Raw genomic sequence first — 20,912 nt, forward strand, 5'->3', positions numbered from 1 at the left:
TTGTTTAAAATGGAGAAAAAAAAATACTTATTGAGTTTACTAAAGGAATCATGAGAAAAAAATATTGGTGTTTTGAGCTGTTTTTCATTTTTGTTTTTTGAGAAGAAAAACATAAACTTCAAATGCATATAGAATCTGGATGAAGCCTAATATGACCTTTCTGAAATTTATTTTAAGAAGTGCCACCTAGTATCAATATGTTGGGTCATTGAGTGGTTGACTTGATTGTGTGAGATTGCAGTTGCACTCTTAGACTCACAATAGATAAGGATCTTGTGCATTTTAAATCCATAATCTCTTGGTTGTGTTTGCATCCAGAGCACTTGAGAACAATTGGTGGCAACAACATGTTTAACTTGAGCAGTAGAGGTTGAAACACATGATTGCTTCTTTGAAGTCCAGCTTACCAATCTGCATCCTAAGAGTTGACAGCTAACGGAAGTGCTCTTTCTATCGAGCTTACATCCTCTATAATTTGTGTCGGTAAAGGCTTAGAGGTAGAAATTGAATTTAGAAGGGTAGAAAAATACCTAGAGAGGCATTTCCTTTCAGATATTTGAAAATTTTTTAACAACAATGAGGTGTGATTCCTTTGGATTGGGTTGAAAGCCTGTACCCAAAAATGTTGAATACATGATTACTGCTTAACTCGTTGTTAGACACAGTAGTGAGCCTATCATTCCTATGTAGTGTTTTGGATCTACAAAATCCCCATCAAGGTCTGAATCAAGCTTGTAAGATGTGGACATTGGTGACTTTGATATTGAATCTTTCTCCATGGAGTATCTCCTCAACAGGTTTCTGATGTACTTTTCTTGATCATTGAATATTCCCTTAGGAGACTGACGGACTTCTAGACCTAGGAAGTTATTAAGCTCACCCATCATACTCATTCTAAATTTTCTTTTCATTAACTCAGCAAACTCATCACCCTTTCTGAATTTCTGATTGAACTTTTGGAGTTTTAACCTTGGTTACAACATGAGCACTTATGTGTTACGACGTGACCATGCTGGAAGGAAACACGCATGCCCTTGAGAGTCATGACGTGACCACTTATAGGTCATGATATGAGACCTGCTGTAAACCAAACCGTAATTTTGGGGATTTTTCTCATAAATAAAGGAAGTGAGATCTAGGGTTAGCCCACCCTCAGCCTCCATCAATTCCTAACACTTCCCCTTGAAACCCTAATCCTCCACAATTGATTTTGAGAACCATTTGGGTGTTTTCTAGCCAAGAAGAAGGAAAGATAGAGATTGGTGCATCAACCCAACATTTAAGCTTCACCATCATCCATTTTCACACCTTCTCAACCCTTATGAGTTTCCAAGTTCATTCCTTTATAAGTCTCTAAGCTTAGATCTAGGTTTTTATGCACCAAATTTCATGTCTAGGCTTGATTTAGTGATTGGGGTCCATAAAGTTGCCAATATTTATCCATATCTTGTATCCCTTTGATGAGGTAAGTGTCAGATTTGAAGTATGGTTAGGTTTTGGGACTCTTGGATGAGCTCTTAATCCTATTTCTTCCTTGTTTTTCCCTATCTTGTGTTTGGGACATGCATTGGACTTACATGTCCAAAAATCTACAATTTTAATTGTGTTCTAGGACAAAAAAAGGATTCTAGGAGTTTTGGATGCAAGGCTTAATGGATTAAAAGCTTAAAGATCAAGTTGGTCCAAAACGCCATCACGACGTGACACCTTGGGGTGTCACGACATGAGAATGATAATCTGCGACTGTTTTGTTATAGTAGGTCACAATATGACCAACAGATAGTCACGATGTGCTGACTGGCTAAATGAATTTGGAGTGTTGACTTTGATTGTTGACCAATTTTAACTTTAGGTCAAATAGAATAATTTGACTAGTAGATTGAGGCTTGGTCCCTACTTGTAAAGTTGATATTTGAAGCAGTGATCAGTTCAACTATCTTCTAGGATTTGAGGTGGGTTTTCCTCACTTTACCCATGGGTCCAAGGAACCAATGTCGGTCCATTAGGATGTGTTTATATCCTGGTATATAGGATGTTTTTATGACGTAGTGACCTGTTAGATTGGTAAATCTAGATGATTACCTATATTTGTGTATTATTATTTATCTGTTACATATATCGTCATATTAGTGGTTGGATTGAGGAGGGAGACCAACAAACTATAAATGGTTAACTTGAGGTGGTACTGCTTCATCCGGTAGACCAACAAACCCTGGATGATGGTGTTGGGGAAATATGCCAAGAAACCATCGAAGGTTGGGTTGAAGTTATGAACCAACACACCCGAGATGATTGAACTACATATGCATGAACTATAATTGTTATTTCATTATTGTTTGGAGTATTTTGAGGTAACTCACTAATCTTTGGCTTACAACTGGATTTCATGGTTCTAGGTATATCAGACGATCACAGTAATGTGAAGGCATGATTGTGTACATCATCCTTGGATATTATAGTGATAGATGATTTTGGGATACTTTGATATATGAATAAGCTTTTGGAAACAATGTTTTTGTATTATTTATAGATTATTAAATGGTTTTAAAATGAAAATTTTACTACGATCTTTGGGACGTTACAGAAGGCACTAGGCTGCTAATAGAAATAGGAAATGGATAGCAAGATCTTGTCTATGTATGATAACCAAGTTTGGAATTTGATTGATCATGTAACAGGTCGAAAGACATTTTAGGTGCAAATGGATCTTCAAGAAGAAGATCGACATGGATGGAAAGGTGCACACATTCAAGGCACGACTGGTTGTGAAAGGCTTCGAAATACAAGTGTTTCATGATTATGAGATATGGAAAATGGATGTTAAAACTACTTTCCTAAATGGGAAGTTTACTAAGGATGTTTACAGGAGTCAGCCCGAGGGTTTTGTACATGGCAAGTTTCCTGACAAAGTGTGTAAGTTGTCTTTTGGGCTTTGAGGTGAGTTTTCCTCACTGTACCCATGGGTCGAAGGCACCAATGCCTGCATACTAGGATGTGTTTTTATCCTGGTATACAGGATTTTTTTTATGCTGTAGTGACATGTTAGATTAGTAGACCTATATGATTACCTATATTTGCTAATTATTATTTATCTGTTACATATGTCGACATATTAGTGGTTGGGTTGAGGCGGGAGGCCAACAAACCCTGGATGGTTGGGATGAGGTGGTACTGCTTCATGTGGTATACCAACAAACCCGAGACAGCTGGGTTAAGGCATTATTCCAAAAAGACCTCGAATGTTAGGTTAAAGTTGTATGCCAAAAAACCCTATATGCATGAATTGTAATTATTATTGTATTATTTTGTGGAGTATTTTTGGGGAACTCACTAACTTTTGGCTTACAAACTAGATTTCATGGTTACAGGTGCATCAGACGATCTGGGCAAGGCAAAGGCGTGATTGTGCACATCATCCTTGGATATTTTAGTGACAGATGATTTTGGGATACTCTTATTTATGACTATGATTTTGGATACAATGTTTTTTTATGATTTTGGATTATTAAATGGTTTTAAAATGAATTTTTCACTTAGATTTTTGGGACGTTACAGCAGGCCTTGAGGCTACTAAATAGAAACATACAATGGCTAGCAAGATCTAGTCTATGTATGAATTGTAATTATTATTGTATTATTGTGTGGAGTATTTTTGGAGAACTCACTAAGCTTTGGCTTACAACTAAATTTCATGGTTACGGGTACATCAGACACTTTGGGCAAGGCAAAGGCGTAACTATGCACATCATGCTTGGATATTTTAGTGATAGATGATTTTGGGATACTTTTTTTTACGACTATGCTTTTGGATACAATGTTTTTTTAATGATTTATGGATTATTAAATGGTTTTAAAATTAAATTTTCACTTTGATTTTTGGGACGTTACAGCAGGCCCTGAGCCTACTAAATGGAAACATGCAATGGCTAGTGTCACACCCCCAAACCTGAACGGCAAAAACGTTCGGGGGCGGATGACGTCATGTCCAGTATCACAACAATTGTATAGTAAAGAAAGTACACACCACCATATTACATTAGTTGGAAAGTTTTCATGATTGTATCAATACAAGTTCAAAAGTTGATTACACAAATCATGATTCAAAAATATGCAAGTAACGTCATCGCGTTAAGCTTCAAAAGATTGCTGACAACCTGCCTTAGTGATTCCCTGAGAACACAAGTTATTTCAAAGAAAAAGTGTCAACAGTTAAGTTGGTGAGCTCGTAAGTAGTGGTTTGAATAAATGTATGCCATTCAAAAGTTCGTATATGTATCTCCAAAAAAAAATCCCATATTTTCTTACAAGTTGTGTAGTAAATCGTTTCACGTGTGTAATGTATGTTTTGAGATAGGAAAATACCTTATTTTCCTAAATGTATAAATGCAGTCTTTGAATATTCAAGACTGTAAACTGTAAGCACTATACTATGCTCAAAATTTTGTTGTATAATCTTATTATAAAAATAAAACTATGTCACCATCGTTGAGGTATGTAAAAATAAAACGAAATATTACTTTTCCCGTAAAGACATGATATTGCATTAATCGTATATTCAGTGAGTTCTCATAACCATACTATCATATTTGCATGTATGCGACGGTCTTCAGGCGCCGAAACGTTATGACACTTGTCACCCCGCGGAAGGGATCATTAGTCCCGTATAGATCTATACACACTTGTCACGTTCTCTGGACGGGAGATTCTGGTTATAAGACAGTACTTACTGTAATACCCCCGTTGGGTATAATGAAGATGTTGTCTCACGAATTCTCAATTATGTTACGTATCATAAGTGTATGTTTGTTTTCGCAAAGCCTATCATTTTTCAAAGTATTGCCAAAGCCATAGTAGTAATGTATATATTCCCGTGAATATAAAATATTGTAGTTGAAATGCTCACTGTTGGTATGAAATCGTATGCGTATTTATAAATAAAACACAGTTTTATTTACAAACCATGTTGTATCCCAAAGTGGGTAAAGTAATGTAAGATGTTTACATGTTAACTAAACCATTCGGTAGTTGTAAAAACATTATGCAATGTATACTCAAAAGTTTTATGTTTTCATGCGAGTAAGGTTACATCTTTACTTGTATTCTCCCCCGTATAGTAATAAAAGCCTTTTAAAATCATTTAAAATGGTAGAAAAGGGGGTATGAACTCACTTGTTTGGTTTGAAGAGAGTGAGACGAGATTCGAGCAGAACTTCGACTGCGGAAAGCTGCGCCTTCGGGTTTCTCGGGGGTCTCGGTCGCTTAAAACTTCCGTCGGGGATCGGGTATGGAATCGAGGGTGTCGGGATAACTTTTGGAGCTCAATATAGTGTGAAAGTGAGAGAGAAGTTGAGAATGTGTGCCGAAATCCGGAGCTCATGCACTCTATTTATAGTGCTGGAGCATCCCCATACGCTAGGCGTACTCTGGAGTCGTCAGCGCTTACGCCTCGAGTCTAGCTAGCCTGCTAGCCGATGGGATGGGGCTCTGCATCTGAGTACGTTGGGCGTAACCCAATTTAGGTTGGGTGTAAATTGGGTTTCCAAACTTCTAAATTCCGTAACTAGTTTTGACTTTATTTTTAATAATATATTTTTAATAGGCTGGGACTGCTAAAGTCTCTTAAAAATCCATAACTTCTCTATCCGATGTCCGTTTTAGTCTGTCTTTTTATCGTTGCGATGCTCTTTCCGAGATCTTCAACTTTTGTTTTGATTGCGTCGGCTAAGAATGGCTCGATCTCTATTTCGAGTTTTTAGCTGTCTACTACTATTCTGAAACTTCTAAAAATCATAACTTCCTCATATGAAGTCAAATTTGGGCATTCTTTTTATGCATATTTACAGCTTAACGATATCTACGACTTTTATTTAGAAGCCTAAGGCTATAAAGTATTTTATTGAAACTTCGTATTTTACGCTTAACAGCGTTTTACCGGTGTTGTTATGAATCTTAAAATGGTCATAACTTCATTGTTATAACTCGGATTTTTGTGTTCTTTATATTTTTGGAAACCTAGTAACGATCTTTATCACTTTATTTATCCCAATTGAGGTTATTGATCAATTTATTTTTGACCTAATTTTTTATGGTGTTACATTATCCCCCCGTTAGAGAGAATTTCGTCCCAAAATTCTTATTTTGACTGGGACTTCAATTGCATAAAGATGTGTGTACTTTTGTTCCATTTGAATTTTCTTGTTCTCTAGTGTGCCCAGATCCTATCGTGGGTGTTCCTGCGGACCTTTGTTACTCCGTCTAACGCTTCTTCCGGTAGAGGTCGTGTTGATTTGGGTTTGTTTGACAATGTTCGTCTAAATGTTAGCATTGTTCACTCTTGATACAGATCGTTTCGTTTTGAATTTCATGGTTGAATTCTTACCTGGTTCGCTTATCACCATCTTGTGTATACAGGTTGCATACACATTTTGCAGTGATAGGTTAACCGTAATCATTCCTAGCCTTTGCGTTTGAACTTGACTCGTCGTATGTGTGCTATTCCTAAATAGTCTGTCGGTAATGCTTTGGGAAGGTTACAGAGGATATAGTACTCCTCACATGAGTGCTACGGGATGTTGAAACTAAAAACCAATTGGGGTTGTGTCGGATTTGTCGTTATAAATCGATAGAGTTTCGTTAGTCGATGGTTAAAGCGAAGGGGTCTTTTATAACACATGGAACTCGTATGGTCAGGGCCAAGCCAATCCACATTGAATGACGATGTCAGAACTTCTCATTGAAAAATGTTCGTTAGCGCGATAGTGCAGTCTATGTGTATATTTTTAATGCTTATTCTATCTTTATTATTACTATTTTGTTTGATACTATTTTAATAAAAAGATAAGCTTCATAAACCCTACCGTTGTTCACAGGGGTGCCGGAAAAGTCTCCTCCGTGGTGTTCATCTGGTTACTTCCATCACCGCCAGGGTTTCTTGTTATTGGACAATCCCTATGAAAGTGTCCAGTATCGCCACATTTGTAACAGCCAGGGGTTTGAGGCATTGGTTGTGTCGGTACTTCGCAGAGACGAGTAGTGTGTCCTTTCCTATTGCAGTTCTTGCAATGCATTTTCCCACAAGCTCCTGTGTGATGAAGGTTACACTTATTACATTTCGGAAGTTTTCCTGCGTACCGATTAGTAGGTGCCGAAGGGCGGTGTTGTGGTAGCATGAACAACAACTCTTTGTTGTCCTTTCTTATTGCAACTATTGCAATACGCTACCCGACAGGCCCCAATATGATGATAGTTGCACTTATGACACTGTGGAAGGTTTCCATGATATGGTGTTCTCAATGTGGAGGTATTTGGATTTGTAGGGGTATAGGTTGTCATCATCGATTATCTCTTGGTGGTTCCTTGATTCGAGCTATCTCTCCTCTTGTTCATGGATTTTCTCTTCATATTCTTAGGTTTACATTTTGGGGCATTTCTGCAGATAGTCACATGTGAGTGCCTTCGATTGTGACAATGATTAGGAGTGTTGACACAATTCCTTTCCTTGCTTGTGTCGATAGTGTTTTTGTAGGCCATAATGACTGCCATGGCTGTTATTACTGTAGTTTGAAAGGTGGCGGTGTCTAACCGTAGGAATGGTGTTGTGTTGGTAGGTTGATCATTTCCATGTGAAGACATGATTCTGATACATGATAAGAACGAGTTGGTACGGTAACTATGATAGTTGTTAGTTGGATTTCATAGGTATAATTTCCCTATCCCGTCACTCGGTTTCTAATGTTTTCGACTTACATCCTCATGATGTATTAATGGATGAGTGTTGAAATAGGTATCATATTTAAGTTAAGTTTTAGAAAATTAGGGTATAGATGTTGAAATCTTAAGTCGATCTAGTTTCATGGGTTTTTGGGAGAGGGTATTTTTCTTACTATTCAGAGTTATGAAGAAGGATGTGATGTACCTATCTCATAGCGTGAGTAATATTATTACTAATTCAATAGGTAACAATAATTATTACTTATTTGCCCGACGTAACAGGTTCTCTGTCACCTTGCATGCTTCACGAGTGGTTTCCTCTGTTCTCTGTCCTATCCTCAGTGGTACTGATTTATTATAGCCTAGTATCTTATATTTAAGGCGTCCTTGCTTTTCCTTAGGTATGTTTAATCTCCGTCATTGTTTGGATTGCCCTTAGTTGAAGTTTTGTTATTCTATGGTTACTGTCTCTTTCTCTAAAGGGTGTAGGTGTTAGAAAAGTTGAATTTATCGAAGGATTGAGTCTGTTTGAATAGAGTGAAGGCAATTCCAGCTATGGGGTTACAGATGAAATGGTGGCAAGACTTCTCCAGAGTTGTTGAGTTTAATAACATTGAACTACAATAAATTAGATCGACAGGGACAGTGTAGTGAGTTGCTATAACAGTTTATGACATGAACTGTTTACATAGCCCAAAGCATGGATTGATAATGATGATCTTTAAAAGAAACAAGAAGTCTTTCATAATAGTTGGTATAGAAGTTACATAGAATTCATAAAACTTGACCTTGGCGTAGGTCTACAACATACCATACAGGGAAAATTTTATAGCATAGAGGTCTAGTGAAACAGAAATTGCTAGATGGAAATATTTACATGAAAAGAGTACTACTTTGAGTACGCACAAAGGTTATTCCACAAACCAAAAGAAGGATTGAGTAGAGTATCCTCTACTGGCGGCGGGAACTACTCTGCTGAGCCTTTTTACCTGCCAACTGACATTCCATCTCGAGCAAACGCATTTCATACCTTGCCTAGCGTGCTCTAAGTTCCCTGAATTCAGTTTGAGTTTCAGTTAGCTCTCTCTGCCAAGCTTCATTTTGATTTATGATTCTCCCATGAGCTAATCCTAAATGTCGGATGCGAACTATATTGACTCCAGTGTTCGCATCATTCTCCTGAGTTCGATGGATGGTTGTCCTTCCTTGTTCATCAATGCGAGCAATTCGGCGAACCAATATAGGAAGGACTTTGTTTGCTGAGCCTCCCTCGCTCAGATTGTAGAAGCTTCGGTCTCCACTGTATGGAAGGGGTTGACCCTGTTCACGACTCCACCTATTCAGGTTGGTTGCCCATAGAGGTGTCGAGCCATGAAATTCCGGTCGAGGATTAGGATTTTGAATTGGATCCGCTAGGGATAGGTTATTGTCCTCGGGATCTGAGTCTGAGTCTTCTTGCATTTCTTCTTCTGGATCATTCTCTATCCCTTTTCCACTGTCTTGGGTCGGGTAGTAGGGGTCTCCTGGTATTTAGAATCCAGCCATTGTGTCTATACGAGAATAGGGAGATAAGGATTGTCTAGAACTAAGGCACATAAGGTTTAACATCAAAGTTAAACTTATTGTATGCATAAACTACTCCTATAGTATTCTAAATGTTATCTTTGATTATAAGATTTAAAAGTTTGGTAAGTTTTAGATTTGTTGTCCATTGTAGCTATCCCCTGACATATGCTGGTCGACTCTCGGACAAATATTGTTGATCAGGCTATATTCATCCCAGTCCCAATTACATATCTCAAGGCATACCTGTATTGTACAACTCATATATAATACTTCTATATTTTTTTCATTATGATACGGACCCTGTTATATAATGTATGCATGTATACTTTATAAAAACTTCATTTTAAAAGTATAACTCTCACTCAGAGTGTTTTTGCCCAGTTGTGTTGATAGTTCTATATCAAAAATGGTTTTGATATACTTAGTTCACTATAAACAATGCTCTGATACCAATCTGTCACACCCCAAACCTGAATGGCGGAAACGTACGGGGCGGATGACGTCATGTCCAGTATCACAACAATTGTATAGTAAAGAAAGTACACACCACCATATTACATTAGTTGGAAAGTTTTCATGATTTTATTAATACAAGTTCAAAAGTTGATTACACAAATCATGATTCAAAAATATGCAAGTAACGTCATCGCGTTAAGCTTCAAAAGATTGCTGACAACATGCCTTAGTGATTCCATGAGAACACAAGTTATTTCAAAGAAAAAGTGTCAACAATTAATTTGGTGAGTTCGTAAGTAATGGTTTGAATAAATGTATGCCATTCGAAAGTTCGTGTATGTATCTCCAAAATAATCCATATTTTCTTACAAGTTCTGTAGTAAATCGTTTCATGTGTGTAATGTATGTTTTGAGACAGGAAAATCCCTTATTTTCCTAAATGTATAAATGCAGTCTTTGAATGTTCAAGACCGTAAACTGTAAGCACTATACCATGCTCAAAATGTTGTTGTATAATCTTATTATAATAATAAAACTATGTGAAGATCGTTGAGGTATGTAAAAATAAAACGAAATATTACTTTTCTCGTAAAGACATGATACTGCATTAATCGTATATTCAGTGAGTTCTCATAACCATACTATCATATTTTCCTGCTTGCAACGGTCTTCAGGCGTCGAAACGTTATGACACTTGTCACCTCGCGGACTGTAGCTAACAGTCAGGGTGCGGGATCATTAGTCCTGTATAGATCTATACACACTTGTCACGTTCTCCGGACGGGAGACTCTGATTATAAGACAGGACTTATTGTAATACCCTTGTTGGGTATAGTGAAGATGTTGTCTCATGAATTCTCAATTATGTTACGTATCATAAGTGTATGTTTGTTTTCACAAAGCCTATCATATTTGCTCACATTCCGCGGGAAGGTCATAATTCGCAGGAACATTCTATATTTTTCAAAGTATTGCCAAAGCCATAGTAGTAATGTATATATTGCTATGAATATAAAATATTGTAGTTGAAATGGTCACTATTGGTATGAAATCGTATGCATATTTATAAATAAAACACATTTTTATTTATAAACCATGCTGTATCCCAAAGTGGATAAAGTAATGTAAGATGTTTACATGTTAACTAAACCATTCGGTAGTTGTAAAAACATTATGCAATGTATACTCAAAAGTTTGATGTTTTCATGCGAGTAAGGTTACATTTTTACTTGTATTCTGTCCCGTATAGTAATAAAAGCCTTTTAAAAGCATTTATAATGGTAGAAAAGGGGGTATGAACTCACTTGTTTGGTTTGAAGAGAGTGAAACGAGATTCGAGCAGAACTTCGACTGCGGAAAGCTGTGTCTTCGGGTTTCTCGGAGGTCTCGGTAGCGTAAAACTTCTGTCGGGGCTCGGGTATGGAATCGAGGGTGTCGGGATAGCTTTTGGAGCTCAAGAGAGTGTGAAAGTGAGATAGAAGTTGAGAATGTGTGCGAAAATCCGGAGCTCATGCACTCTATTTATAGTGCTGGAGCATCCCCGTATGCTGGGCGTACTCTTAGCTACGCTGGGTGTACTCCGGAGTCGTCAGCGCTTATGACTCGAGTCTAGCTAGCCTGCTAGCCGATGGGACGGGGATCTGCGTCTGAGTACGCTGGGCGTAACCCAATTTACGTTGGGCGTAAATTGGATTTCCAAACTTCTAAATTTTGTAACTTTTGCGTACGAGCTCCGATTTTCGGGTTCTATATATCCACGTGTAGGTGAGACTGTACTCTACAACTTTCATTTAGACTCCATCGGCTAGTTTTGATTTATTTTTAATAATATATTTTTAATAGGCCGGGACTGCTAGAGTCCGTTAAAAATCCATAACTTCTCTATTCGATGTCCATTTTCGTCTGTCTTTTTATCGTTGCGATGCTCTTGCCGAGATCTTCAACTTTTCTTTAGATTGCGTCGGCTAAGAATGGCTCGATCTCTATTTCGAGTTTTTAGCTGTCTACTGCTATTCTGAAACTTCTAAAAATCATAACTTCCTCATATGAAGTCAGATTTGGGCTTTCTTTTTATGCATATTTACAGCTTAACGATATCTACGACTTTTATTTGGAAGCCTAAGGTTGTAAAGTATTTTATTGAAACTTCATATTTTACGCTTAACAGCGTTTTACCAGTATTGTTATGAATCTTAAAATGGTCATAACTTCTGTTGGATTAGTGTCTAAGTCCATAACTATTTTGGTATGTACTTGACCCGATGGTGCATGGTCCTTTTGGGTTGCCTTCACCAAAGCAACTTGATAGGATGAATTATGGAGAGAAAGGATTAAATATGATTTATTAATATACTATGGGAATAATATTTTAAAGGAGAAATCGTATTGTTTAATTAATATTAGTCAATAATTAATTGGTAATTAGTTTTGTGACTAAAAGAGATTAATTAAACTTAAGGGACTGGAATTGTAATTATAGGATAATTGCAATTTGGGCCATGGATTGCCTTGAATCAAGAGGTGGACGAATTCTATGGGGAAAGCCATAAGGAAATTGTCCATGGGCTTGATTAAAGGAGTCTATGGGCTGCTTAGGGCTTAAGCAACCAAATTAGGGTTTCCTTGTTAGATAACCCTAATAGCCTCAATATATATAGAACCCTTAAGGCTCTAAAACGTGTACAAGCAACCTTCTAGGGTTTTCACATGGTTTTGGCAGCCTCCATCCTCTCTCCTCTTCATCCTCTTGCTTATGGTGTTTGTGAACCACAAGAGGAGTGACACTTGTGACTCTAAGCCTTCCAAAGTCAATTCAAGGAGGAATTGGGATTGTTATTGCTATATAACAATCAAGGTAACATTATAAACCTATTCTCATGTTAATATGATTATTTGAATGCTAGAATTAGGGTTTATAGTCTTGGATAACTTGCATGTATAATAGAGAAACCTAGATCCAAGCATTAGGGTTTGTATGAGCACATAGGATCTCTTATGACCAAAACTCATCAGTGGTATCAGAGCCTAGACTGGTTTCTATTGTATTGATGCTTGATATGTTGAAAAAATTCGTTTTTTTGGTTTCTGGAGGCTGGACTCGCCGAGTCCATAGCTGAACTCGCCGAGTCCATGCAGACTCGACGAGTCCAAGCTTGACTCGACGAGTCAACTCGTCAGATGGGGATATCTTCGCGATTTCTTGCTGTTTTTGCTTATGGATAGTTACCTTATCATGTTAGATCAATATAAATCCGATTTTATGATATATTTGACTATATTCTTGATCTAATTGAAGATATTTATCAATTAATAAGATAATTGTTACCTTATGTGATAATTGATTAATTATTTTGACTAAATTGATAAATTGTTTTGCAAGAAATCATTAAATAAATCAAATATGGATAATTATGTGATTAATTGTTAATTTAGATTATTTGTTATTTGATCCTTGTTGTTATGAAATGTTTCATATTTTCCCCTTTAGGTTTTATAGTTTAAATTTGAACCCAAAAGTTTTGTTGTTCTGTAATTTAAATAGTGAAAACCCTAATGTTTTGGAAAAGGTTTCAAAACTTGCCCTCAAGTTTTGGAATTTAAATTTTGATTAAATGGTTTAATTTTGATGTATATTTAAATTCTAAACCCTAATGTGTTAAATGTTTCAAAACTTGCCCTCAAGTTTTGGAATTTAAAAGTTGATTAAAAGTTTAATTAGGAATGTTAAATTCTAAAACTCTAGTATAGTTTCGAAAAAGTTCAAATCACACCCTGATGGTTTTATTAATTAATTAAGGTGTATAATTAAAAGAAGTTTAATAAATCCATAAAAGTTTAGGTTTACAATTTAATTGAATTAAAAGTATAATTGTTAAATTAGACCACCTAGTATTTTGAAAGTGTAAAGTACACCCTATACTATATATATAACATTAAAAGTCTGACATTATATATATGTATGAGTAAAAGTCAGTCTTACCGTTAGTAGGCCTCATTCACGAAGCTGGTCTATAAGGGGTGTTTAAGGAAATTGCCTATAAAATGGCGATTGAATGGGTATCCACTCTTACCCACCGCACTCTTCACTAGTGGAGGGTCGTTAGCCGAACGGGTAGGATAGGACGAAACCTTCCATTATAAGTATAATGAATTATTAAAGTAACTAAATGTTTTCATAAAATTCCCAATCTTAGTTACTTAGGAAAAAGTGAAGTGATGCAATTCCATGAAATTACACTTTGTGCCCTTGTGAAGACGTTAGTGGAGCGTGTGTGGTTTACCGGCATACTAAATGGTTCTAAGCAAAGGTAGCAAAGGGTGACTCAATGTTTGTCATAGTTCGGTGAAGCGTGTGTGGTTTACCGACACATCGAATAGGTGACTGTAACATGTGAGGGCACCATGTAAGTTTGCATGGTTATTCACACCCGCTTTGTGATCCTCGGCATCCCAGTCACAAACAAGAGGGGCATATCGAGATTTAAACATGCCATTGAAAGTTCAATGAATCTCAAAGGATCTAGGAGTTTTCATCAGATTTAAAACTTAAATTTCTTTTTCGTTTTTCGTGGTGGAAATTAGTGAATCGTCATTCACTTACCTTCAAATATTCTGCAATTAGGGTTACGGCATCCCTCTCCCGAGTTGTAGAATATTGTGTTGGGTCCTAGCCTTAGTATCTCATTTGGGTGATTTACTAAGGACTCTATCTATCAACTAACTTGAATTCGTTTTCTCCCGTTTTGTAGATGTCAAAGTTTGACAACTATGGTCTTCTCAAATCCCATGGAACAGGCATTCCACATGAAGATGATATTCCACGATTCGATCGAGGAACAAGAGATCATACTTCACTTCCTCCTCCTCCTCCTCCAATTATTCTCCCTAACCCACATGTTCGAATGCTTGAAAAGTTCAAGATCACTCAAGCCCTTTTGGCAAGTAAACATAAAGAAGGAAAGCCGGTGTGTGCACATGTCCTAGGGATGAAGTCACACATTGATAGGTTAAGAATGTTAGGATCCGTTGTCTATGAGGAGATGGCTGTTTATTGGGTTCTTCAGTCACTTCCTAACTCATATAGTGAGTTTGTAAGAGAGTACTATATGATGAACCGCGATGTGACCCTTATAGATCTCACCTATATGCTTAATGCTGCTGAATCAGCAATGATTTGGCGCAGTAGAAAAGCAAAGTTGATTGGTCAATCTGCCTTCGAGACCTCTATGGATATAGACAATGGCAACGAAATACATGCTATGATCGAAAAGTTTGATCACAAGAGAAAGGCAATGTCTGAAGTAGTTCCATGACATGTTCCAAAAGAGTCAATTTGCTTTTATTGCCAAGAGAAAGGGCATTGGAGACGAAGCTGCCCTATTTACCTAAGAGATCTAAGAGATGGGAGAGTCAAAACTTATGGCTTTGCTTTAGGTAAAATCCATTGACTAACTCTTTTAAGCTTCTATTCTAGATTCTTAATACATAATGTGATAGGATTACAATTGATGTTTTGTAAGATCGAAGAAAAGAAAGGAAGCTTAAGGGAAGAAGTGAGTAGAATCTAACCGTGAAGGAATGGATTTCGATCGCATTTCTCGAAGATTAGGTTCTTGAGCTACTACTTAGAGTTAGAATTAGATTGCTAAGAAAGATGTATTAGCATCAGTTTTTCAATGAGTTACATTGTAAAGGACAAATTTTTTCCGCAATAAAATAAATTTTGATTTTAAATTTTATTTATTTATCCTTAAAATGGCGTGTATGAAAAATTGATGTTAAAATGTTTCTATTATTAGCAATAATGGATTTGGTTCTGATTATGTTATTTATGGAAAGTCGAGAGTTTACCAAATAGGGAGAGTTTCTCATCGCCCAAGCTTCAATTGGACAGAAACTTGGAATCATGCAACTTGGTTGCACGATGAATGAGAAATTTCATATTTGGAAATTAGACTAATTCATTGACAAAGTGTCAAGTGAAGGACTAGGAGATCGAGTACACAAAGTTGTGTGTTGATCAAGTTCACCATAAGAGTAACAAAGATATTCGTCATGATTTACTAAAATCTTAGTAAATATGATTATACTCACAAGATTAAGTCTAATTCTGAATTGATTAAAGGGTTTAGATCAATACCAGAACGAATAAGAAGAATCAAGTAGGCAGAAAGATAAAAGTTTCTCCATTCTAAGAAGAAGGGAGAGTAGCTTTTATGCTTTATGATAGGTCTTAATGATTAAGAACCATATCTCAATTGATCCTCTAAGTGAGTCTTAGTACAATTGCATGTCTAAGAAGAGGAATCAAGAATTGAAGAAATGGTTAAATCAAGAAGTCAATCATACTTCGTTCCAAAACAAATCTTAGAGTTAAGATTATGACATTGAGTGAAAAAGTATTACGAAGGTTTATAACATTCATCATTGTGGAAAGTTATGATGTCTTGGATAAGACAAAGACCAACTAGGACCAAAATTATGAAGTGTTTTGTCTTGATAAAAGCTACACTAAGTCTTGAATATTTATTTGTCAAGAAATGTTTATTGACAAGAGAATCTTATATGTCAAGGAGTCAGTAGGAGTCTTAATGGCCTTGAAAGGTTTTAAGAACAAATCAAATAAACCTTATCAATCATCACTAGCACACGAGTTGAGCTTTACAACCTATCGTGTTGACATTATTTTGTTTCTGTGCCAATCTAATCGAGTTAATTATGCATGTGAGTTCTATGAGTTCTCATTTTGAACGCATAAGAGGCAAAGCACCTTAATCTATGAAAGGTACATTGATAGGAAAGGGTGAGCTGCTTAACTACTTGGAAGACATGGTGGGCAACTGTGCTACCTTAAGGCAAGAAATCAAGACTAAGAAAGTTCGATCCATATGAGTTTGAATTTGTCGTAAACTTTAGTTTTGACAAATTCACATGGATAGGAACACATACACCGTTTAAATCTAAGTGTCATAAGATTTCCTCCTTCATGAAAATGATTGTGAGGAAATGCTTTCACTAAGAAAGATTTTAAGAAGATAGTGATTGTAAAATTGCATTCTCGAATTCAATCATGGTTACGGTATCCCTTTCCGTAATTTGAATTGTGAGGTTTGGCAATTAGTCTTAATTGTTTAGACACACACATGAACTATCGAAGGCAAAGGTGTATAATTTCAAGAAGCATTGATAAAGGATTATCAAAGCACTAAGTATTAGAAACATGAACTTAAGAAATTCAATAAGTATTGTTTTCTGAAAGTTAAGATGTTTATGAATACATGCCGAAGCTAGTGGGAGCATAAGTGTTATGTTTTATAATAATCATCATGATAGTGGGAGCATAAATGTTATGATTGTATGATTATTAAGGAAAGTATTTCAAGGTTAGCAATATTAATTATAGAAAACAAGAGTCATACTTTGCAAAGTTGTAAGAGTTGAAAGGTTGTTTTGCTATAATTAAGGGAAAGAATATTATGCTTCATTTCAAATCTAAAGGATTAGGTTGAGAAATGTTAATAAATTTAGTCAAAGGTACATAGTGTGTTCTTAAAATTTTGATTATGATTACGGCATTCCTCTTCACAATTTGAATTTTGAGAACATAGCAAATAAAACATTGTGCGTCGTGTCCCATACGCTTCGGGTATAGGATCGATTGCAAATGCTTTAATGTTTGACCATTCTAAAATTTTCCAAATGTCTAACGCATTTAGAGGGAAAAAGGACAAGAATTGGTTTTAACTAAAACAATTAAACAACTATCAAAGGACAATCCAAAAATCGACGACGATTGGTCGCTTGTGAGTAGTTGGAAGTATAGTATTGGAAAATATGGAAATGTTTCCATATTGGATGGACCATATCGACATCATTACGAATAGATAAGATTCTATTAAGAATGAGTTGTCATATGGAACATATGGAAGTGTGTCCATATTGGGAATTGAATATTGAGAAATCTATGACTAGATTAAAAACTTCTATGCAAAAGGATGTTCAAAGAATGTACTTTGAGTGAGAGACGTCACGTCTATGGAATTGTCTTGTAACAATCTCCGATAGAGGACTTTGTAATATCATTGGCAATAGTCTTTGTGACTTTGGTGTAGTGACATTACGAAAGGATAAGTTGCATAGAATGTTAGAATCTAGCATATTCTATAAGTAGCAAGAATTTGATATTCTTTAACTTATGGAAAAAGGATTTGGAGTTGTGAAATGAGAATGATTGGGAATGTGCCCAATTTGGTCTATTTCACAAAGTAAGAACCATAGGTAAACATTGTGTGCATGCTAGGAGCATGGGACAAGTGTTGTAATTCAAGTAAGAAGTTGATTAACCAAAATGACAAATAATGAGTAATCAATATGGTGATAAATAAAAGGTGTTTTATTTATGCTCAAAGGGTTGAGGCCATATGGGATTAGTATTATTCTTGTGTTTCACTTTGCATGTTTTGACTTCCAGAATAATTGAGTTTATTAAGAATAATCGAATTATTCAAACGGGCCACAGTCGTTCATATGTTGGAAGTAGATATGAATGAAGACTGTCATGAATTGGTGTGTGGATTGTCTAAAGAGCATTATACATAAGCAAATGTTTGCTACAACGTTCATGAGTGCTTATGAATATGAATTTGAGCATTGGATTAAACCCACGCTCACTTGGATCACTCCATGAATTGTATCATGAGTGATTGGTGAGACAATAACATCTTATATTCTTGAAACCGAGATGTGTGAGTTGTATCTTGCTTCGGGAAGCACACTTTGTTGTTTAATTTAGAAGTTACACTTGCAATTGTAGTTAGACTTATCCAAGTGGGAGATTGTTGGATTAAGAGGTCTATGCCAATAACTAAATTGATTTATACTTGAATTTAAAGCAAATTCCTTTTTAGGTTTCCCTCAAAGCTAGTGATTGAGTATACATTTGGAGAAAGTGGTTGATTTACCGATTTATTATGTGATTAATAAATAGCAATATATAAATTGTTAATATATTATGAGATTAATCTATAAATTAGAAATTAGTATTATTTAATTAATAATTAATAAGAAATTAATTGGAATTAATTAGATTAATTAAAAATGCAGAGACTTCAATTGTAATTGTTCAATAGTTGAACAAGAGAGGTTCCAGAACCTTCCCAGGAGGGGACAGTTTTGGACAACGTTTAAGGTTTCTCGATTAATCCTTAAAGATAATTAAGGAGTTGTATAATAGTATTATATTCAAATTAGGGTTTCCAGGGTTCCTTAGTGTAGCTATAAATAGGACCCCTTGCCTACTAGTTTTCATCAACTCCTAATCCCAAAAGGATAGGCAAAAATTTCTTCTCCTCCCCTCAAGTGTTCTTCTTACTAGGGTTTAGGTACAAAACATTAGAGGCATCAAGTTTTTGTTGCTTGCTTTCCAAGGAATTTGAAGCAGGAATTTCTATAAGAATCAAAATGTATGTAAATCCTAATCCCTTGTTATTTTCAATAATAGTATGTTACCTTAGGATTCTTGAATTTCATATATTATTGTCATGAATAAATAAAACTTAGTTCCAAAGAGGTTGCATGTGAACTTAAGGGTTAGGCTATTTTCGCCTCATGCATTGTTTTATAACCTATAAAACCTATCAACAACGACAACCAAAGATATGGAAGTATTTGATGTTGGGCTTCCTCTTGTTCATTGCTTCAGAAGGAGTGACTTCGAGTCTGTTGTTGATCATAGATATGTTTTTGAGTGAAACATGCAGCTATAATAGCTTCAGGCTAGAAGCATTCTGGTAGGTTTCTGAAGATCAACAAGGATTAAGCAGCTTCACGTAGTGTCTTATTCTTTCTTTCAACTACACCATTATGTTGTGGAGTGTATGGTGCAGAAAATTTGTGCTCGATGCCTTTAGATACAAGAAAACTATCCAAGGAGTTGTTCTTGATTTGGCCACCATTGTCTCTTTTCAATCTTCTAAGTGGATTGCCTACCCTAACTTTTATGTAGTGAATGAAGTTAATCAGCTTATTAGTGGTTTCAGGTTTGTTTCACATAAAGTATACGCATCTGAATTTGGTATGATCATCAACAATCACAAGGATGTATTTCTTACTAATTAAGCTAGGAACTGCAGTGAGACCACACAGATCAATATGTATAACCTGAAGAGGTTCAGATACACTATACTCTATTATACTTTTGTGTAGTGATTTGGAAATTTTTCCTTGTTCTCAAGCGGCACATAGTATGTCATTGTCAATTTTTAACAATGTTAGTCCTCTTGTAAGATCCTTTTCCAGTTATTTTGTTGATATCACCGAAGTTTAGGTGTGAAACTCTTCTGTGCTACAACCAACTGACATCAGAAACAATTTTGGAAAGAAGACAAATATTTGAGGTACCCTCAATTAGGTCAATATTAAAAGGATACATATTTCCATTTCGCAGGGAATCAAAAAGTATGTGCTTGTTGGTATCCATAATCAAACTCTTGGTTTTGGCGACCAAAACCTCATGATCACTGTCACATAGTTGTGCAACACAAATAAGGTTACTTTTAAGACCATCTGCATATGCTACATGTTTAACAGTAAAATCTCGTTCAAGATGTTTGCACGTCCTATAACTTCTCCATTTATGGTATTTCCAAAAGTAACATACTGATCTGGATTTGTGATCTTGAAATCCCTGAGATATCCCTTGTGCCCAGTTATGTTCCTAGAGCATCCTCTATCAATGTACCATGTATCGTAGTGTGGTACTTCTACACAAAAAGCCTACAATTAGAGAGAAGATTTAGGTACCCATGTTTTTTTGGGCCCTTGGGTGTTAGATTTCTTTGTACTTGTTGGAGTTGGGAAAATCTATTCTTATTCGTCATTAACCTTTTTGGTTTTGTCTTATTTTTTTAGAGACCTTATTTTTGACTTTCTTTGTGGTCTTCTTTTGAGGTTTAGGATGTAGGAAAGACGGTGAATATTAGAATTCCTGGAAAAGGAAAACGATAATCAAAGGCATTCCAAATTGATCATACATATGAAACTAGGAATTTTCCTTAAACTGATGGATCATTGGAAACCCTGGGTTTCCCCAAACATGTGTTTCCTACCAATGAATGGAGTAAAACCACAAAATGGACCAAGAATAGAACTCATACGGTGAGTGCTGTTTGGATACATGAATA

The sequence above is a fragment of the Lactuca sativa genome, chromosome 7 (genome assembly GCF_002870075.4).
Source record: "Lactuca sativa cultivar Salinas chromosome 7, Lsat_Salinas_v11, whole genome shotgun sequence".
Lineage (NCBI taxonomy): Eukaryota > Viridiplantae > Streptophyta > Magnoliopsida > Asterales > Asteraceae > Lactuca > Lactuca sativa.